Source organism: Dendrobates tinctorius, unplaced genomic scaffold (genome assembly GCF_039654945.1).
Source record: "Dendrobates tinctorius isolate UK_male_01 unplaced genomic scaffold, ASM3965494v1 ptg000012l, whole genome shotgun sequence".
Taxonomy (NCBI): Eukaryota; Metazoa; Chordata; class Amphibia; order Anura; family Dendrobatidae; genus Dendrobates; species Dendrobates tinctorius.
In genome coordinates this window covers 16,975,734-16,984,306 of record NW_027361680.1, presented here as the reverse complement: position 1 = coordinate 16,984,306, position 8,573 = coordinate 16,975,734, and positions in this window count along the sequence as shown.

Genomic DNA, 8,573 nt, shown 5'->3' with positions numbered 1-8,573 from the left:
AGACAGCATAGCAACCCCAAAACATCAGGGAACCTCCGCCATGTTTGACTGTAGGGAGCGTGTTCTTTTCTTTGAATGCCTCTTTTTTTTTTTCCTGTAAACTCTATGTTGATGCCTTTTCCCAAAAAGCTCTACTTTTGTCTCATCTGACCAGAGAACATTCTTCCAAAACGTTTTTGGCTTTCTCAGGTAAGTTTTGGCAAACTCCAGCCTGGCTTTTTTATGTCTCGGGGGTAAGAAGTGGGGTCTTACTGGGTATCCTACCATACAGTTCCTTTTCATTCAGACGCCGACAGATAGTACGGTTTGACATTGTTGTACCCTCGGACTGCAGGGCAGCTTGAACTTGTTTGGATGTTAGTCGAGGTTCTTTATCCACCAAACGCACAATCTTGCGTTGAAATCTCTCGTCAATTTTTCTTTTCCGTCCACATCTAGGGAGGTTAGCCACAGTGCCATGAGCTTTAACCTTCTTGATGACACAGCGCACGGTAGACACAGGAACATTCAGGTCTTTGGAGATGGACTTGTAGCCTTGAGATTGCTCATGCTTCCTCACAATTTGGTTTCTCAAGTCCTCAGACAGTTCTCTGGTCTTCTTTCTTTTCTCCATGCTCAATGTGGTACACACAAGGACACAGGACAGAGGTTGAGTCAACTTTAATCCACGTCTACTGGCTGCAAGTGTGATTTAGTTATTGCCAACACCTGTTAGGTGCCACAGGTAAGTTACATGTGCTGTTAATTACACAAATTAGAGAAGCATCACATGATTTTTCAAACAGTGCCAATACTTTTGTCCACCCCTTTTTTTTGGTGTGGAATTATATCCAATTTGGCTTTAGGACAATTCTTTTGCTTTTTTTCATTGAAGACAAATTAAATGAAGATAATAATACCAAAGAATTTGTGATTGAAATCATTTTCAGGAAGAAACTGAGTATTATCTGACAGAATTGCAGGGGTGCCAATACTTTTGGCCACCACTGTAACTGACCGTTAAGTTTTTGAGTTTTTTTTTCTCTGCTGAGAAATATGGATCCCATACAATCTCTTGCTGAGCAAATGAAAAATCTGAGTCAGATGTTTCAGGGTTTATCTCTGGAGCAGCAAGCTCTGGCTCGTTCTCAGCAGCAGGTTTCTGAGACAGTGCGGGGAACTTTAGCTTCTGGGTCTCTGGGGGCTGGGGCGAGTGATGTTGTTTTGGTGTCCCCAGAACCACCTGTTAAACTGCCTGATTTCTTTTCTGGGAAGAAAAAGTAGTTCAGGGTTTTCATGGAGGGGTGCAAACTCTTCTTTAGTTTGAGGCCACGTTCCTCTGGGGACGAAAGTCAGAAGGTTGGGGTCATTATGTCTCTGTTAAGAGGGTCCCACAAGCTTGGGCTTTCTCCCTTCCTCCCAATGCCCCTGAGAGAGTGTCTGTGAATGCGTTTTTGAGGCCCTCGGGCACATATATGATGAGCCGGACTGAGTGCGATTGGCAGAGGACATGGTGATGAGTGTCTGTCAGGGGAAACACTCGGCTGAGTGGTTTTGTACAGAATTCCGCCGCTGGGCCCGCAGAGGTCTCTTGAGACGACGCCGCACTCCGAGGACTCTTTCGCAGAGGCTTGTCCGAGCGGTTACAGGATGCCTTGGCATTACATCCCCCACCTAACTCACTCGAGGACGCCATGACTCAGGCCATCCGGATGGACCGCAGGCTGCGGGCCAGGGGGGTGATGCAGGCGGAGACTCCATTGTTCCTTAGTGGAAAAGAGACTGCTTCTATTCCCATGGACATAGGGGCTCTCTCCCTGAAGGAAAAGGAGAGACAACGCCGGAGAGAAAAGCAGTTATACTTTTACTGTGGTAAAACGGGACATTGGAAAAGGGAGCGTCCTGATTGTCCATCCTCAACCCGGTCGACGGGAAGCGACTAGGTCTGGGTAGTCAGCGGGGAGACTACTCAGACCTTCAGGTACCCTTTTCCTCATTTTCTAAGGTGTTGCTTCATGTGGAACTGTTAGTGGACGATTGTTGTTTTCTCTCTACAGCTTTCGTGGACTGCGGATCATCCATTAATCTCATTGACTCCCAATTGGTCATACGCTGTAACATAGGGACAGTTAGACTTAAGGTTCCTATCAAAGTGGTGGCCACTGACTCCTCCCCCTCACTAAAGAGGGAATTCTCTTTATGTCTGACTTGTTTTCGCTCAAAGTGGGCGCTACCCATGTGGAAAAATTAAGTTGTTTGGTTCTGGACAATCTACCAGCAGGATTGGTGTTGGGCATGCCCTGGTTGCAACTCCATAACCTAGTCATTAGCTGGAAAATGGGGGAGATTGTTCAGTGGGGGTTTAATGATTTGATGTTATGTGATAAGTCTGCACTATTGGTTGAACCTGTTAAATCTGTATCTGTGTCATCTGTTGAGCTGGAAGGTATTCTGGAGTACCTGAAAGAATTCGAAGATGTGTTCTCTGAAAGTGAAGCCGAGACTTTGCGCCACATAGACCCTTTGACTGCATGATCGAGTTAGTCCCAGGGGCTAAATTGCCTAAAACCTGTCACTTTAATTTATCTGGCCCTGAGCGCTTGGCCATGAAAGATTACATTGCTGAGAGTCTTCGCAAAGGACACATATGTCCCTCAGTCTCACCTGTGGCGGCAGGGTTTTTTTGTAAAGAAAAAAGATGGTGGTTTACGTCCCTGCCTCGATTTTCGTGAGCTCAACAAGATTACTGTACAAAATACGTACCCCCTTCCGTTGATTCCCGATTTGTGTAACCAACTTTCAGGGGCAAAATAGTTCTCCAAACTGGATCTTTGGAGGCATATAATTTGATTAGGGTCCGGGAGGGGGATGAATGGAAAACCGCGTTCCTCACGACCGAGGGACTGTTTGAAAATTTAGTCATGCCGTTTGGTCTTACCAATGCCCCAGCCATACTTCAGAATTTCATCAACGTGGTATTCTCGGATCTCATTGGTCGTTTTGTTGTTATTTACTTAGACAATATTCTGATATACTCTCCCGACAGTCAATCTCATCTGAATCATGTACGAACCATTCTCCAAAGACTGAGGGAAAATTATCTGTATGCCAAATTGGAGAAATGTGTGTTTTTTGTTCAAGAATTGTCTTTTTTGGGATTAATTCTGTCCTGTGAGGGTTTTCGCATGGACCCCAAGAAGGTGCAGGCCATTGCGGATTGGGTGCAACCCCAAGAACTTAAGGGTCTTCAGCGCTTCTTGGGGTTCGCCAATTATTACCCCAAATTTATTCGGGGGTTTTCACAGGTGGTCAAACCACTCACAGATCTTACTTGTAAAGGTGCGGATGTGAGAAACTGGTCCTCGCGCGCAAAAGAGGCCTTTGCGACCCTGAAAAGAAGCTTTATGTCTGCTCCCGTGTTAGTACAGCCAGATCCGTCCAAACCATTTGTCGTGGAAGTGGATGCTTCTGAGGTGGGGGTGGGCGCGGTGTTGTCCCAAGGGCCTGCCACTTTAACCAACCTCAGGCCATGTGCTTTCTTTTCCAAGAAGTTCTCTGCTGCGGAAAGAAATTGCGACGTAGGCAATAGAGAGCTTCTTGCGGTCAAATTGGCGTTTGAAGAATGGAGGCACTTTTTGGAGGGGGCCAGTCACCCGGTTATGGTGATCATGGATCACAAAAATGTGTCATACATTGCGTCTGCTAAAAGACTAACGCTCAGACAGGCCCGTTGGTCACTTTTTTACCCCGTTTTCAGTTTACGATTACATTTCGTCCAGGGTCTAAGAATGTCAAGGCTGACGCCTTATCGCGCAGTTTTCAGCCGGTGCCGCCCCCTGAGCCACCATCCTCAGTTCTTCACCCTGGGGTTGTGATAGCAGAGGTCTCGTCTGAATTGGAACGGGAGATTCAGGGGGCCCAGTCGCAGGCCCCGGCGGCCAAGCCGGAGGGGAAGTTGTTTGTCCCAGAGCAACTTCGCTTGAAACTCTTGCAGGAGTTCCATGAATGCAAGCTGAGTGCTCACCCTGGTATTTCAGCCACGCGTCTGGCGGTGGCTAGGATTTTTTGGTGGCCTACCCTTGGTTCAGACATAAAAAAATTCATTGCTGGTTGTGGGGTCTGCGCTCATTCTAAAAGCTCTCATAGCCGGCCAGCAGGGGAGCTGATGCCCTTGGCAGTGCCCGAAAGACCACAGACTCACTAATCCATGGATTTTGTTACCAATCTCCCTCCATCTAAGGGTAATACAGTGGTATGGGTAGTGGTGGACAGGTTTTCAAAGCAGGCTCATTTTGTACCCCTGTCCGAACTACCGTCAGCTGAGACGTTGTCCAGGTTGTTTGTGCAGCATGTGATCTGGTTGCATGGGGTACCCCTGAATGTGGTGTCTGATTGTGGTGTGCAGTTTGTGGCTAAGTTTTGGCGTGCTTTCTGCAAAAAATTAGGGATGTCTCTGTCCTATTCGTCAGCATACCATCCTGAGAGCAATGGTCAGACGGAGCGCACTAACCAGTCCCTGTAACAGATCCTCAGGTGTATAACCTCTGCTAGACAGAATGACTGGTGCGATGCACTGCCGTTGGCTGAATTTGCCTTCAATAGTCGGGTGAGTCAATCCACGGGTATGACTCCCTTTTTGATCAATTATGGGTTCAGTCCTCATTTTGGTGAGTTTTCTCGTCTGGATTCGGGGTGTCCCGGGGCTGAGGGCTCTGTTCAGCGATTACAGAATACGTGGGCAGAAGTTTAGCGGAGAATATCTAGGTCTCAGGGCAGGTATAAGTTTTTCGCGGACAGGAAACGAACACCAGGGCCAACGTTTCAGGTTGGAGACAAGGTTTGGCTCTCCACGCGAAACATTAAGTTGAAGGTACCTTCAGCCAAGTTGGGGCCCAAATTCATTGGCCCATACAAGATTGTGGAATAAATCAATCCAGTGGCGTATAGACTGTGCCTTCGACCCTCTTTCAAGATCCCTAACGTCTTCCACAAATCACTACTGAAACCTTTTGAAGCAGTCCGGGGAGACTCAGAGTCCGCTGCTCCTCCTGTTTTGGTCGAGGGGCAGGTGGAGAACGAGGTTGATCATATCGTAGATTCCAGGTTGGTACGGCGGTCGGTACAGTACCTGGTTCATTGGAAGGGGTATGGACCGGAAGACAGGTCCTGGGTACAGGCCCGGTTGATGCATGCTGATCGCCTGGTGCGGGCTTTCCATGCTAAGTACCTGGGCAAGCCTGGGGGTCCAGAGGCCCCCCATTGAGAGGGGGGTACTGTCATGATCTCAGTGCGGGTTTGACTCGCACACATGGGGTTAATGTCTGGAACCAGTGCTAATGACTGGCATTTCTGGGGTTAAAGGTTGTGATCCCAGTGCCGGCTTACCTGCATACCTGGGGCTATGATTGTGGCCTCTCCCTGGTTCTGGGAGAGGATCTTATAGGTCGCCCTCACACACCCAGGACAGCGGGGTACTCGGTACCGGGCCGGTGTCAAGGGGATGTGTGTCACAGCAGCAGTGACCCGGTCCGTGGCCCTGGGCGCCCAATATCAATGGCGGAGATGTTAATGGTGTAATGGTTTATTTGGATAGTTTGTGACGCCACCCGTGGCATTTGGCAAGTAAGATGTTGAGCCAACGCTGCATGCAGATCCGCTGGGAATGATGGTGTGGTGCAGCAAAGATGGTGTAGCTCCCCACAGGTGAAGCTGTAGTCCGAGGGCAGTGTAGGTGCAATGGATGAGGAGAGGCGCAGAATGCTATAGATCTTGTTACCCAGGTGTAGCGGTGCTGGAATAACTGGAGGACACCAGGGTGTGCGGTTCCAAGGCTTTACTCACTGTTTGCAGTTCACACACACGCCTGCCTCCGTACTGTGTTCTCCAGGCTAGGGCTCCAGCCAACCTCCAGGCCAGATAGGATTCTCCCTTCCACACTCCGCCAATATGTATCTTCACTGAACGACTCCTCCAATGTGCCTTTAGGTGCGAAGCACTCCAGTACTTAGTTACCCTGGAATGCCTCTCTCTAGGTGTTCCTAGTCTCTACTTGTATGACAGACAGCTGTAGCCTGCTTTAGGGACTCCTCACTGCACCCCGGATCTCTATTCAGTTGCTGTTGTGTCCCAAGTCTATGATGGGAGCAAGGCGTTAGTGGCTCTCTACTCCTCCGGTGTCTGTTGCCGGACATAAAGATCCAATCAACCTCGGGGACCGGGCCCCGGCCTTTGTGCTCTGGACTGGAAGGTTTCTCTATCTTTCTTCAACCAGCTTCCCACCGTCCTTCTATTCTCCTTCGTTCCGATATGTTTTGTCTCTCTTATGGAAGGTTAGGTTATCAATCTTATCAGTCTCTTTCTCTGGTCTTTCTCGTGCCAGCAGCCCAGATCACTGGGACCTGCTGCCGCACGTCCTTCAGACACCCATCTTCTCTCTTCTCTCTCTCTCCAACTAACCAACTAACTCTCACTCTTCCCACTCTTTTGTATCATCTCACTCCACCCGCCTCCCAGCACATCTCGTGTTACGAAACAGGGTTCCACGAGGGGTACTCTGCTAACCTCCAGCCTGAAGCTGTTAGGTTGCCCCACTGAACTATCCTGTGTGTGGAATGCAGGTGTGGAGCATGGTCAGGAGTTCCCACCTTACCTGGTGGTGGGGCACTACACCTTAGGAGAAGGTGCAGTACCTCTGTGGCGACTGAAGCCTCTGGAGCGACACATACCCCCCCGTTAAGCACAGCACGTCCGCGTGCTGCAAGACAGCAAAAGGTACAATACAGGAACACACAACAATTTTTAAATGCTGTTTAACAATACTTATCTAATCTTCCTAATGTAGGAGGCACATTTCTTAAACGTTACAAACAGGCTAACTTCCTATCTTAGTATCAAAAATTTACTTTAGTGCAATTCTTAAATCAAAGTGCTTTACTCAACACATTTTCTTCATTACAATTATTCTTTTCTTTTTCTTCTTTCTTTTCTCTCTTTCTCTACTGGACGCAAGACACCGACCATCTACACTTGGCCTGTCACCTGTCACTTTCAATTCTTCAGTCTTTATTCAATTCTCACATTCTATTCTAATTCTCTGTATCAAATATTCTATAAAAGACATTTACTTTTCATAAGACACAACATTATCAAATACGTTATCATAAAACATTCAAAGATTCTTGCAAAGTGCTGAACACTGCTCCCAGCCGGGATTTCTTGCAGTGTCCCTTGAGGTAGACATCATTCTTTGAAAAGTGTCCATTCAAAAACATCACCTTCGCAAAGTGTCTTTGGCTAAATATCTTCGCAAAAGGGGTCCTATATGTAAAACCAAGAAAGGGCACCTAAAGAGGTGCAAACTATGTACAATAAAAGTTTTGGACCAATCAGCGTCTATGATCTCTACAGTTCCATTTCAAAACAACGCTGCCAATCAAAAACTGGGCAACATGATGAACAAAAAGACAAAGGCACAACTGGTGCAACAAACCCTCCTGGGTAACGAGATTTGGAAAATTATTTTCTTCTACTGGTGATCCCCTCCTGGGGTTCTGGAAGCTGAACCATCACCATATTCGAGATAATCATTGACCATTTTTAGGTAGTCCTATTCCCACGGTGTCAAGCCAGAGATCTTCTTTCTAGGCTGCCGGGTTGGAATTGACGTGGTAATGGTTGGATTCCTAGGCACCTGAGCAGCTTGGGTGGTAACTGTAGGTGGGGGAGCATTAACAGGTCTCTTTGGCAGGTACCGCTCAATAAATTCTGCAGGGATACGTCGTACATTCAGGGCGTACCATCCCCTGAGCCCCTCATGGCGGGTGAAGGTGACATACTCCCCAGGCTGCAGGTTTCTTTTAGGGTGTCCTTTGGGCAAGTGGGATTCAACATCCCTACGGTTAAAGAATAAGTCACTTACCCTCTTGGGGTCTGCAATAAATCCGAACCCCCTTTCTTGATTGACGTTAAGGATCTGCCCCCATCCTGCGGCATCCTGGGATCCGTAATGCTCAGCACGGGTCCTCTCTTTTCTCTTCAGATCAGGGCCCAGTACAGCCAATCTCCTCTGCTCCCTCTCCTGGTACTCAGCTGCCAGCTGTTTAATGGTGGCTCGGCGATAGGCCTCATTCTGCTCTTCCTCCTCCCAGGACCTGCTTTTGCCTACTGGGGCCTGCGGTAGCACCGTTGGGGGTTCCGGTGTCTCCTCTCGGGGACTGGCTTCCTGGTCCCAGACCAGGTCTAGTACAACCTGGCCGGCCGCTGCAATGGTGGGGCAACCCTGGGTCTTCTCGGGTGAAGGGGCACCGGACATACCTGAGGTCTCCCGGCGATGTGGCCTCTGCTCCGGGGCAGGTGATGAAGGAGCAGGTGCGGACTCTGGATCCGCAGGGGTCTCAGTGGGGACCGGCGCAGCCGCGTCAGGTCCAGGCGGGAGCTCCGCTTCCACCCCCGGGTTCTCCGATAACTTCTCCGGGCAGGTGGTGCTCAAGCGCACGGTCAGGGTAGATGTGTAGATGTGTAGAGCAGCGGCGATGACGGCGTGAGTATGAGAGACGGAGTGAGAGAAGGAGTCGTATGTGGAGTGAAGGAGTGAG